The 14,424-nt window shown below is 44.6% G+C and overlaps 1 long non-coding RNA gene across 1 annotated transcript; it reads right to left on the minus strand.

Annotated features, from left to right (window-relative positions):
* Window positions 1–3,799: 3,799 nt before the first annotated feature.
* Window positions 3,800–7,109, minus strand: LOC122386172. The gene is made up of 4 exons (XR_006257344.1): window positions 6,908–7,109; window positions 5,839–5,943; window positions 5,326–5,512; window positions 3,800–4,430 (listed from the first exon to the last, which is right to left on the minus strand). It is a non-coding gene; the product is annotated as an uncharacterized LOC122386172 (long non-coding RNA).
* Window positions 7,110–14,424: the final 7,315 nt, after the last annotated feature.

A 14,424-nucleotide genomic window follows, 5' to 3' on the forward strand; every position in this document is an offset into this window, starting at 1 on the left:
AAAATTCTGAGATATACATTTGATAGATACTGTTACCCAAATCAGTCGCTGAAAGTTTCAAAGCGATCGGTCACTCGGTGTAGCAATGGCAGACATTGAAACTTTTTATGAGGTGAGGTCACTTCAAGTGACCTGGTGACCTGACCTTGAATGACCTTGGTCTGAAATTTTCACAACATGTGTAGAATTGATGTATGATAAGGTGTACCAAAAACGGCGGCGCTCCGCGCCGATATTCGCGAAAAACCACAAGGGGGGGGGGTTCAAACACCCCCCAGTAGCCTTTCTCATAAAGCTTTGTCTAGTAAAAAGTAATAGTAAAAAGCACGATTTTACTGTTGACCAGTAAAATTCTGTTTCATAAAGCAAAAATTACTTTTACCTAGAGTTGCAAATTTACTAGGTTACTATAGTTCGTTTTTTTTCAAAAGGACGCTGGCTCAAAGTTCAATATCGAAGCTCTCACGTGAGTTTTGGCAGCTTCAGTGTCTGGCCAAGAATTTCTTACCGAAGAAATACACGATTTCAAATTTTGCACGGTAAGTAGCTGGAAATTGTTTCTTAAAAAGGAATATACTATGATGACGTCACTGGTGGCAGCAGGCACCCAAATGCCCGTGCAGTGGGACAAGTGTCAACGAATTTGGGTGAAAGTAAGTTTTTCACTGTTGCCGAGCTTATAATCGAGTGAGCGGTTCCGTCCATGATAGTCATAAGTTACATTGAAATACATGTTCGACAGCATGACGTCACCGCTGTTCTCATATCTGCTTCCAAAACGCCCATATGGAAATTATCGGGAAGAAATCACATGTTAAAATTAGTCGACGTTCGATTTTCCCAGGTTCAGTTTTTGCTCGTTTTGCTCGCTAAAACACGTGCTTGTTCGAAAAACATACTTGGAGCCAGCGTCCTTTTGAAAAAAAAAACGAACTATATAGCGCAGTTTTACTGGTGACCAGTAGGAAGATCCTGGGTTGTGTTTCATAAAAGCACGTGCCGTAGTAAAAAAGTCGAATGACGTTTGCTTTCGTGCTGTCAATTTCACCCTTGCTCTACCTTGCAGTAAAACAGCTTACGAGTTTTGCTTTAAGCTTTAATTGTACTTAATGTCTTAATGCATGTCCTGAGTTTTCGGCATAAGCCTTTTATTGACAAATAACAAACTTCATTTTTTTTCTTTAAAAACATCTATTGTTGCTAAAACCTCACGTTAAATCAAATGAAAAGTTGGCTCTCCATCCTGGCAAACTGAACGAGGTCAAGCGTGTTTCTGGCAAGCTAATGTGATTGTGAAGTGGAGATATGTTCGAAACGTTCAAAATGTGAACTGCGATGGATTTTCATTGAAGGAGAGACATTAATTGAAAAAGAACAAGACACACGGACAACGGGCTATCAACTGAAACATGATAAAGAATAAAGGAAGGCCCAGTAACCGAGGCATTTTCGATGTCGGCATAGAATAAACGCAAGTCCAACATTAGCCTACTACTTGAACCTGAACCTGAAGTGAAGAAAAAACAATAACTGGTCTTGTGAGTACAAAACAAATACGATGCTGAATACTTTGTCGGTGCTGAGCACTTAGATACAACTTGAAGCAAAATAGCGCTCACCGCCGTGACCACTGATGGTTCCAGGGGCACGTTGGAGTATTTGTCCCCCTTTGCAGCGCACCAAAGGTACGAACTTACGCATTTTTCCTCGCATTGAGAGGAAAACCAACAACTTTTATCAGAAGTTTGATTTAAACAGCACAAATAGGCATGACATATCACAATCCGAGAAATTTTTGAAAAAGCAAAAATGAAGCACATTATTGGGGAGCATGCCTCCCCCAGCATATCAAATAACTTCTAGATATTCTAATGACTGTATCGGTTGGTCGGACGGAGTCATGCATTACATATACAGTGATGCCATCCACTGGGGCTATTGTGTGCGACAATTCTCGTATGCCCACCTACAAGCAGCGTTGTAGGTGACGGTCAGCTACGACGAGTGGGATCTGCCGGCTATCGAAGTCATTGTGCTCAAATAACCAACCGTGCACCACACTGCACAGTGTGAAGGAGAAGGCCGACGAGCAAATAGCAACTTTGACCGCGGCGCGGGAGCGCCCGTACGAGCTCATATTGGGCCGTACTGGCGGCACGTGGGAGATCTCTTTTCTCGCCCATGTGTTGTAGATACGTTAATGTCTGCACGGTTGTGCGTTTGTAATCCTTGATATAACCATGTGAATATGTAACTACAACGAAATACTTGCAACTGAAATGTGATATGCATTTTTTAAAGCCGCGTACAGATGTGATACGGACTAGGCTAGCCGAGCCAGGGAAATCCAACCCAAAGTCTAGTCCAATCCAGTGCCCAGGTCCGGGGTGTTTCCCTTTCCTTTGCATTGCTCTGTAAATGAAGCATCTACCGAAAATGAAATGTTAGTGACCAGACAAAAGGTCTCAGCAAAATAAATCTCGACCTTAAAAATTGAGCTCGAACCAATTTAGGTCAAAAGTCAAAACCAACATGCTTGCAGGGATCCTTAACTTAATGGCAAGAAGCACAGTGCGCACGGAATACTGAAATATTTTAAAAGTGGGTGTGCCGTGGGGGCCTGCTTTAAAAACTCTGATCCCCTTCCATCGAAAACAATTCCTAGTTGCGCCAGCTATCTCCACATCGCATGATTCATCAAATATTCGCCGGTGCCTTCATGGCATAAATCGATGTTATTTGATAGTTCGTTCAATTATCGATACGTGGATGCTGGTCCCGTGCCGATCATTGGTCTAGGTACCAAGATATATAGCCAGAACCCATAGATATACAGACTAGATAGGACACGCCCATTGGCTCCCCATACTAGCGAGCATGTAGGTCAGGCGGCCATGTTGGGGCAGCCGCCTGCATAGACTCGCATTTGCTACAACACGTAAAGTGAATGGGGGTGGAGCGGTTTCGAACCCGTTTTCCAAACCGATTTTTGAGTTATTGGGAGGCTGCAGATGGCCAGTATGATTATGAAATGATTAGTTAGAGCATATAGCATCACCAAATGTATTTGAAATCAATTTTTTATCATCGTACCGTACCGCAGCGAGGGATTAGTCACCCCTTGTTCCCAGACGGTTTACTCGTGCTTGTTCGGTACGCGCTGGCCTCAGAGAGCTGAAAGTTGGTACAACTGACCTTTCATTAAATCCGGATCTTATGACACTAATCACCCTTTCAGGTCATGCCCGGTCACTGACCTATGACGTCATAATAAAGCCACCGCGCGGTCATGACATGCCGCAACTTTGCAATGCCTTCAGTGCCAGAAGAGCTTTCACAGGGAGATCAAACTAACAGAACCTTGTACCCTCCAGAGACCTTATAGCTTGTATATCTAATATTTTTCCTGATGGTCACCTGAGGTCAGGTCAGTCACGTGACATCGCCATTACAAGTCAATGGGGAAAGGTGGTAACTGCTATTTTGGTGCCGAAAAATGATTGAATATTATGCAAACGCACGAAACCATGAGATAATAGTTAATACACATCTTGTAAACCAATTTTTAACTTTTGCACCGTTTACTTTAGCGACATAGATTATGTCACGAAGCCAGAGTCGGAGAGGCTGACCTGACTTTGACGTAAGGTCAGAATTCTAGGTTGACCTTATCCCAGCACAAGCATGGCCCTGTTTCACCCGTGATAGCAGCACGCTGCTTTTATACGTGTCAAATTGGGTTTCCATGGAAACATCAACAGGCCCATTGCTCCAACACTACCACAAGTGTGACGTCAACTCGCGCAATTTGATAGCAGCGTGGTAGCAGCGTCCCGTGAAACACCGCCCATATCATCGACGCGCCTGAGCATGGTGACTAGGATGATGCCTATATCGCTAACGTTTATCAGCAAAATAGACGCTACTACATCAGCACCGCCCGTCCTGCCGTCGATGCCGCCACAGACGGGTGCCGCTGCTCCCTGGGAGCCGCCTCGGTGTCCGACCTCGGACCTGCCGTCGGGGCCACCATAGACGGGTGCCGCTATTCCCTGTGGCCTGTACACTGCCTCTGTTGCCCGGTCTGCCGTCGGGGCCACCCCACGCATAAACGTGTGCCACTGCTCCCAAGGTGCCGCCCAGCCTGCTGTCGGGGCCGCTACAGACGGATGCAGCTGCTGCCGGAGTGCCGCCCGGCCTGTCCATCGGGGCAGCCACAGACGGGTGACGCTGTTCCCTGGGCACCGCCCGGCCTGCCCGTCGCGAGACCGCCTCTGACGAGTGACGCTCCCTGGGGCGTGCTGTCCGGATCGACATTTTCCCGTTCTTGTGTGCGTTTCGAGACTGCTTGGAACAGGCCAACGTCCTGGTCGCAGCTTTTTCTAGCCTTTGCTTCAGCCCCCGCAGCTCTGGCAGCTATTGAAATGGTCCTGAGGAAAATAAAAAACAACAAATCATGCCTAATTCTTAGTTCTCCTATAGGGATAGGGCGATGAGCGGACTCGACACTGACATGCACACACTGCCATGTTCACACACACTCACACATGAGGCGATCAATCATGGTCCATAGAATACAAATATTTACGATCGAGAAAGAAATGAGATTGATTATCGAAAAATATTGAGATATAATTTCAAAAAATATCGGGTTAATTGAGTATGAACTGTCAAACTTAAACTTAAATGAGTACAGAGTATTAACTGTCAAACTTGGCATCAAACATTCTAGAGAGGCCCATATCTTTGCAGCCATACATGCTGTTTAGCAAACAGTTATCATGTTGTGTAGCTTATCCATTCTCCCTTGAAATTACACATTGTTGAAGCATTTGGGGAGTCAACTCGGCACGTTCCACCAGGCACTTACTAAATCATCGGTGCCAAATCTGTTCTGTTTGCAATAACTCCTATTTAATGCCTGGACACATTTTGATGAAACTTTGTGTATTGTTGGGCACCCACTTCCCTTGGCAATGCAATGAGAAATGTGGTTTGGGTGCAAGCGCGTGCTCAGTGCTGGGAATTTTTATGAATCCAGAATGGCAAGATGCATTGCATACAAAATTGGGACACTGGTTGGAGACCAATCTGATGAGTGGCTTATAAGTTTAAGCAATCACTTGAGGCATACTATTGTATGTGTACAATTGTACATGTGCAGAGCATGTATCTATTTCTCACAAACATCTGGAATGATTGTGCTCAAAGTTGGTAATGGTATGGTATGTTGTAACAGTATAAACAGATCATAGGCTGCTTTCACATGTTAGTAATGACACAGCAGTGGACTCTGCTCACCTTGCACAACTACATGCCACTCACCTGCAGGTGAGCAGGGAAGAAAGACCTGATGGGACTGCACCATAGCTGGTCTGTGCAATCGAAGGAGCCCTCATCATGAAGTGTGCCGCATGACCAAGCTTGCCCCCTTCCGACACATGTTGCCACCAATCCATCTTCACCTGATGCGCCAGTCCTTTCGCTGTACACATCTGGGTCTTGAGGAAACCTAGAAAGTGAAAAAATGACAGGCATCTGTTAATGTGTTGAATAACTGGTAACAAGGGGCTGGGAGGAGATTTGTTCAAATGAAATATCCTTTGTAACTATACATTTATATTCACTGCATCTTGATGCTACTCAGCTTTTCACAGACCATTGTTTAATCAATTGTTCTTATGGCCAACTGTTGTTATGGATCGTGATGTATCCACATTACAACATGAACAGAGACTATCTCACAAAACACATAATAAGAACAATACTAACTGCAATTTATATCCATTTCTAAAACATCCTCTCAGACTTAACTGAAAAAAGATATCTTCTATTTACCTGTGGAGAAGTACACCCTTTCTTCCTTCAAACTGGTTGGAGCGGTTGCTAGCTAGGCATCTTGCAGCCTTTTTGAGCACTTGTGAGTTGCGCATATAACTGAACCTGAAAGATAGATACATTAATTGATCATTTTCTTGAGTCAATTACCTGGGTTACATTAGCCAGTAACTATGCATCAGGAAAGGATTTTCCTACTCGCTCACCACTGTACTCAGTTTGAAATATGCATTTACCAACTTTGCTCATAAAACCCAGGTCAATGAAGACTTAGGTATTTCAAACCATTTAGATGGCAAGAGAAATAAATGGTTCGCAATTTTGGAATTTCACATGTAGACTATTGTTTTTAATGCACCAACCACAGCCCAGACGGCAATGCCGATAACATATTGCCAGTGCAGAGGTGCTCATCAGCTGCACAGGGTGGCTTAGATTTGCAGCAGAAAGGTAAACATTTTTGTGTTGAGCATTGCTGGCCATAACATCATACAATGCAGATCTGCTGCACTGGCATATCATATCTACTCCAAGAAAATGGTGAACAGATAGTCAGTCGTCAGAGACATAACGCAGTCACTGACTCCGACTGCAAGTCAACATGATTTCAAGTCTTATATTGCAGCATTTCCTATCAACAGTGAAGATATAGAAGCTTGTGGTAAAAATGTAGGTCTTGCTAGTCAGTGCAGCTGATATCTGTTGCAGATTTTCAGAGGACTGAAGCAGACATGTCGCCCTAGCTTGTGCGGCTTGCTGACTGTGTTGACGCGCTTTGCAGTCTGGCGCACAGTAACTTTTCAAAAGCTGAAGTGTTTTTAAATATGAAATGAGGATATATTTGACAAATTGCTATAATTTAACCTACCAAAGGCCTACAATAAAACTCATTTTAGCACCAGCATTTTGTATCACTAACTACACTTTTCAATGCCCAGATCTTTTGTTCTTTATATAGTAAATAAGGAAGAAAATAAAGATATGAGATATTACTGTACTTCCACATAATGTTTATCCAACAAAATGTACTATTAACCCCTTAAATACCCTGAAATGCAAAGCAGCATACCTGTCAGACAATGGCGCCATCCGGGTAACACTCCCTCCTTTCTGTCTTCATATATCTAAATCAAAACTAGTTGAGCACAATTCAACCTCCATTTGACATTCTCCAAGCTTCAATCTATGAGCTGAACTGCAGAGACAAGCACTTTTCACCCTAAAAATACCAAAAAATGTGCCGTAAACTTTCCCATTTTCCCGTTCACTTACACAGAGCCGCCCCGCTGAGGGCTGCCCCAACATGGCGGCGCCCTCTGCATGCCGTCGCTAAACAGCTGCCCTATCTAGTCTGTATATCTATGCCAGAACCGCAGCGGTGTCTACCGCATTTCGACGATCAAAACAAAATTAAAAAGATATCTTCCACACGGAGGTCCCATGACTCGTTTTCAAGCGTTACTGAGCTCCGAAATCTTACTCTTTTACTAATTACTTTTCACTATTGTTTATGAGACAGAGGGCAGCAGTGATTAGTAAACTTGAAATCACTATTCTACCATACACCAGTAATAGTAAAAAATGTTTATGAGAAAGGCTACAGCAGGGCGCGGGTTAATTGGATTTTATGACAAATCAGCGAATCCTAGTTTTTATACTCGTATTTTGCAGCGTCTAGTAAATCATGCATGAACATGACGTCACATTTTAGACTGACGCCCCTGTAGCGAGCTGACAATGGCGCCCCTCTCAAGGGAAAAAGTCGCCCCCTCGAGCACCATGCCCCCCCCCCACTTTCGCTGATTTCTGGATATGCCACTGTACCCCATGTACCCCACGGTGGCGCCGCCCATGCCCGCCGTATGCGGGTCACCAGTGGGCATTTAGCGCCTGAGCGATACTCGGGCGCCACCTGCCCGCATACAGAGAGAACTTATTTTGTAGACCTCCTGTACACTCAAGCGCCAGTGAAGGCCCTCAGCACTCAGTAGCCCGCATGGCCCCCACAACGAACTGTGGGTGTGCAAAAATAGATGTCTGCACACCCTCGGGATTTTCAGGGTGTACAATTGCACACCCCACCCCCCGGAAACCGCGGTCCCTGATAGCAACTCGCGAAAGTCCCACAATATCACACACAAACAACGTTGTTTGTGTGTGATCTGATCGGATCATCGGATCGAATAGGATAGGGACAACTAGCGAATCTTATCAGTTTGTCCATTTACAGTCTCCGCTGTCCATTTGCATATACCGACAATACATATGTGTGATCCCTGGTATCTCACCTCTGACAGTAAGGCGCTTGAGGCCTTTCGGCAGCTGCCCCCTCAGTCGCGGGATGTCAACGATGGTGACTGACAGCCGCTCCTTAGTCTCCCGTGGGCTCCGCAGCTCCTTCAGCTCGCTGAAACCGACTCTAGCCGGAAGGATGATCGTGTTTTGGCTCTCCCTGGCGCTACCACAACCTGGAATATTGGTCGGTAGTCACTGTAATGTGACAGGAACACTCAGACACTAGCTCAGTGCAACTGCAGAGTATAGGGGGTAACCAGGCCCATGTCTCTCCATTATTGATGACATCCTAACCCGCGACCGCCTGGAGGGGGGGGGTCGGATCTGACCCCCCTCCGTTTTTCACGAATAACTCACGAACCGCTTACGCTATCAACTTGAAACTTCGTATACCTTCTCCTTCATAAATTTGACGGCTTTTGTCAAATTGTTATGCAATTTTTTCAAAAACTTTTTTAGATTTATCGATTTTATTGATGTAACTACATGTTTTTTTTTCGTCAAAAATGGCTACTAGTTAAAAAAAATCGCTAAAACCGAGGGTTTAAGCAAATTGCAAATTAAAGACACGAAAAGACGCAGCTCAATAAGTTCTTTAACCCAGGGGCGTCGCCGACGGGGGGGTCGGGGGGTCGTGACCCCCCCCCACTCTTGAAAACTGGGGGTGTCGACCCCCCACTTTTTGCGATGCTGAGTAGGTATGCTTTTTTAGCTTTTATGTCAGTGAAGCAGGCGTCAGCAACACCAACAAATACATCAGATTCAGAATCGCTTCAAGAGCTCCATAAAGCCAATTAGCCAATTACCTAAAGTTCAATTAGCTGTGGGCGGGGAACACCAGCACAACAATATTTTTAAGTAGCCACCATTCTAGTACCTTTTTATCCCTCAAAGGATTGGACGCGCTAAAACTGCCCCGAGCGTTCGTCTGATCGTTAAAGAAAAAAAAATGGTCGCAGTCGACTCGTCGGATCAGTACCTAACTACAAAACTACAAACTAGCCTCAGCCCTATGGCTACCGTCACAACTAGCTGTACAGTGCACATGTAGGGGAAAGGGAGTCAGGTGAGACCGTCTCGGGCTTTCGCAAAGAAGTCGCGCAAAAAGGAGCCGATTGCAACGAAACTTCCGGTGCGCTCGAGTTAATCACCTACTTAAAAATAAATCGATATCCCTGATTCAAATAAAGATGACCTTGGTTCACTTTTTCATAACATGCTTTTGATTTAGGTATAGGATAGTTTTTGGAGCTGATTTTGAACTTAGCGCCCATCTGAACATTTAAGAAGTAGTTGTGTTGCTTATACATATGTATAACATGTTAGGAAGCAATCGGTGGTGGTCATCCACTATTAGGTACTGGTTGATCTGACCTGACCTGATCTACCCCAAATGCATGGAGTCATCATCTTCGTTCAAAACTCAGATAACATTCGTAATCAGAACCTCGAAAAACCATCACAAATTACATTCGCAAAGTTCTAGCAGGTCCCGAGTTTCCCTACTTATTGGCGATGACCTGTCCTGAGATGACCCAAAACCTTGTGAATGGGTATCATCGGCTTTCTCTCGTCACGGGCAGCATGTTCTTTTTCCGCAAACCTCTAGATCGATCAGGGGTCGAAAGCATACCTCAGCGTTAGTTTAGTATACGTTATACGTTAGCGACAGGGAACCCACCAATAGAAGGGCTACAGTGAAGCAGAAAACATATTCGATACTTGATAGCTCTTTCAACGCTCTTTCGCTAGCTTCGCGTCAGATTTCATCTCAGAGGCCAGTTTCACCAATAAAAAAACAGACGACTGCGATTATTTTTTGACAAAACGATAGTCTCAAAATGTCATTTACTGCTAAAAATGCTAATCGCTGACTTGAAAAATGTAATAACGCAGCTTTCAAGTGCTATATTATTAGGTCAGCAATGACTTTTTCCACCAGTAAATAGGATTTATAGACTATCATTTTGTCAAAAAATAATCGCAGCCGTCTGTTTTTTATTGGTGAAACTGGCCTCTGGTCTATGTCTTGCCCATAGAAGGCAAACAGCGAACTGGACAGATTCTGCCGAAACATTTGCTTTGCAATAACTTTAGATTCCGTGAATTTGTATGGTATTTACATATGTTGTCTTGTCACCACCGTGTTTATCTCTTTGAGACGCGTCACATGAGTTAAGATTTGACCATTCAGAATTAACGTTAAAACGACTTCAGGTCAACGTTATGTCCTGATCGAAAAAGGACGTCCTGCTGCATATGAATGGGTCCGTGTTGTTGAGCTGAACAGTGAACACCTTCCAGGTGCTGTCATCGCTCTACCGCGTCTTCGTCAAAAGTTGTAGAAAAAATGCTGGTGGCCACCGATGGGCATTTCCACTAATGACCTTTCGAGTCATCACTCGCCATAAGTTGCCCCCGGTCCCTGGCAATGATGAGCTGATTTGTCATGACTCCAAAGATATTTTGCGTTTCTGACGAACTTTTTCAAAGCAGGAGGCATTCGTGCATTTTCTAATTTCTCATTATTTTCTCATGATGAAGTCACGTATTTGACCTGCCTCCAGATCATAAATGTAAATCCTCAGAATCATGAATTGCGGACACGTATAACCCCATACATTAGCTATACCTACAGTGTACCAAATTTCGAAGTTATGGGAGAAAAGCTACAAGAATGGCGAGAGGGGAAAGTTTGATAGAGGTATACCGTATAACTGAACTTGACATGGCGACCTGACCTTAAGTGACCAGTGATAATTTTTACGCAAGTGATGTAGGTAGGTATACCTACCTAATAGGTTATACCAAATTTCGCGGCGCTGCGCGTCGATTTGTTACACGCGCACACACACACATACGCACGCACAAAACTGGGAAGTGTGGCAAAAAAAAACACCCCTACCCATCGGGTGAAGACTAGAAACCCGACCCCCCACTCAAAAATCCGTGGCGACGCCCCTGCTTTAACCCGCGCCCCGTTGAGGTCTGGCGGGTTCCACGTCCTGTTGGGGGGGGGGGGGGTGCCAAAGGGCCCCCCGCGTATCTCCGGAACCAATAGCCGTATCGGAAAAATTCAAACGGCAATCGAAAGAACTCATCGAGATGCACCGGAAAGGATATCGATGACCTTGATATTTAACCTGTGACGTCACAGGGAGGCACGGGCGGTGCCACGGATTTTTGACAGGGGTCGCAAGCCGAAGTAGAGGGTCTCTTCATAAGAGGGCCTCCTCTTCGCCTCTGGGGCCTCCTTTAACCCTCGCCGGCACAGGCCATTTTGAGTCCTTCGACGGCACAAGGGGGGGGGGGGTTGGTACGGCCCCCCCCCTCGCGTTTGGCCCCTGATCGAGCTAGAGCTTCGCGGAAAAAAACGAGCGTGTTGCCCGTCACGAGAGGAAGCCGATGATACCCAATTTTAAGGTCCTAGGTCATCGGGTGACCTTCCAGGTCAGGTCAATGACCCGAAAACCGGGAAAATCGGGACCTGTTAGAAAGTCGTAAAGTGTGGCTGCTATGTGGTTTTCCGGGGTGCTGATCACGAATATCGTGTTAGTTTTGATCAGAGATGATGTCTTTAAGCTTTTAGACCAGGTCGGGTCAGGTCAGGTCAGGTCAACCGGTAGGGGTTGTGACGGGTATTCGTAATACGTGTCAACCGCCTCTGACAGCTTCGTAACATGTTACGAAGGCACCAAAACTACTTCGTAAATGTTCAAATGGTTGCTAAATTCGAATTCAGCTCCAACAACTAGCCTAGAAACATGTAAAACTCGAAAAAGTGAACCGAGGTCACCCGAGGTCACCAAAGGTCAATGACCTGACCTGACCTTCAGGTGACCTTGACACCCACCCTAATGCATGGGAGCAACATCAACTCACATGTTTGAACGTTTGAAACCACGAAAAACTTGCAAACGCGCGGCTAATGCGGGCCGACATGCGCCGAACCGCGATTTCGGCCAAACATGGTCACAGAAAAGAGGTCACAGGTCAAAGGTCATTGGGGTCAGGGTCATGAAATTTTCAGGGTAGGTGTAAAATTGATCAATGCGAGGTTACTGAAAGTTTCGTCGCGATCGGCCGCTTTTTACGCGAGTTATTCGCCAAAAACCTTAGGGGGGGGGGTTGCATCAAACCCCTCCTGTGCCGGCGAGGGTTAAAGTGAACATTGTGGTCATTGGACATTGGTCAGAAAACAGTAGGGGAGACCTGGCCGGTATGGGCCCCCTGGAGGTATGGGCCATGGCAGTTTTGAAGAAGTGTTGCGTACTTTTACTTTACACACATTTGACCACGTAAATTGATAGCAGCCATTCCGTTATACAACCCAAGTGAATTCTAAAATCTTCCTCAGTCTCCTTTGGCAATAAGCGATTTTAAAGCGTTTTTGTCCTCTCCGAGTAAAATACGTTGCATACATAAAATTTGTGATTAATGTGAACGAGGCTCGTTTTATCATGTCACACCATCGCTAACATAGAGTTTAAAGCATGCAAATTACGACTGGGTAGACTATTTGAAGCTTTCTTGGAAGATTATGAGCTGAGATGCTACCCGCATACCCGCATTCTGGCGTCCTAACCCGCGCCCTGGTGGAGGGCGGCTATTTTTGCCCCCCCCCCCTCCAGACTTTTCGATATATCTCCAGAACCGCTGCGATGATCGTCACCAAACTTTCAGACCCCCTCGGACATCAATTTTACACATTGTGACCAAAAATTTTGCAAAGGCTATGATAGGTTGGCCGGAAATGACGTCAGAGTGACGTCATATTCTGCCGTTTTCGACCCAAAAAAGGGTTTCGCGGGAAGAGCTGTCAGGCCTATAGCTTTGCAAATACAGAAAAACGATAAAACATAAAAGCTGTAGAATTGACAGGGCTACAAAACTTCTATCTCGGATTTTTAAAATTTTTGGATTTTGACCCCCCAAAATAAAAAAATATATTTCTTGAATATAATAGCCGAAAAATCCAAAAAAATTGGAATTTCGCAAAAACCGGAACATATGTGATAGTCCTTACCGCTTTCTATCCACATACCTACCAAATTTGAGATTGATACCTCTTTTTTGGCGAAATTATAGCGAAAAAAACTGTTCAAAATTGATGACGTCAAATTTTCAAACTCAATTTTTAGCAATTCTAGACCCCGTAGCGCAAAACAAAGATCGTCATTAGACTCCCCGTGACGAGCTGCATCGAATCAATACCCATTTTATGCAAAACTATCAACTTTAAAATTTGACCTTTCTTGACCTGACCTTGACCTGACCTTCACCAGAAAGTGACCTAAGCCGTACCTGATAGTCTTATAACCCAACCATTGAGTTGGAAATGAAAAATTGGCCATAAAACATGCGTCATACAAGAATGGTGGTGAAGGCCGTTTGCAGTCCCGGCCGGTAGGTCACGTGACCGCCGGGCGCCTCGGGTCACGCGGCGGTCGGGCTCGGGAGTCGGACGCGGGACGTGGTCGCGGGCGGACGCGCGGGGCATCATGCTTTGCTTTGCTTGCTTTGTCAACTTAATATAACTTACTATCGCATTCGTGTGAAAGCCAAGCACTGCTCAGTGCCCTTAGAAATTGAGTTTTGGAAATGTTGAACGTTCATTGTGACAATTATGACTAGATAAGTGAAACTTTTTTAAATACAAAGGTACTGTATTATAGAAAGCCTTCGCAAACGCGTTTCGATTATATCATCTTCAGTGCTAGCTTCCCATAATACAAAAAATTTTCTTTTTGTATTATGGGAAGCTAGCACTGAAGATGATATAATCGAAACGCGTTTGCGAAGGCTTTCTATAATACAGTACCTTTGTATTTAAAAAAGTTTCACTTATCTAGTCATAAGAGTTTTGGAAAGCTCAAGTCCCTATAGCTCCTCAGGTCGGCAACAGTTGAAGCCTCATCTGGACTAGTGAAAAAAGCGAGGGTAAGGAACCTTGTGTTGCTTTTTCTTTTACCGTCATAATTATCTCAAACCATCACAATTTTGAGTTGCCACATTGTCTGCTTCACTACATTCGTGTAAAACTTGGGTGAAGGCTGGTGGCTCAAAAAAAGGTGAAAATATTTCTTTAACTGCCTAATCCGTGAAATATCCCGGCTTTACAAATCTACACTTTTCATTTTCTCCACGATACATTTTTTAAAATTGTTTAAATTTAATCTACATTTGTTAAAATCGGGGCTTTGGTTTTGTGTAAACTAGATCATAAAGTTTACTATAGTTTTGTGTAACCTGATGGCTGAAGATAATAGTAATTTTGCTAAAATGATGTGC

This window comes from Amphibalanus amphitrite, unplaced genomic scaffold (genome assembly GCF_019059575.1).
Source record: "Amphibalanus amphitrite isolate SeventyFive unplaced genomic scaffold, NRLGWU_Aamphi_draft 000242F_arrow, whole genome shotgun sequence".
In the NCBI taxonomy this organism is placed as follows: Eukaryota; Metazoa; Arthropoda; class Thecostraca; order Balanomorpha; family Balanidae; genus Amphibalanus; species Amphibalanus amphitrite.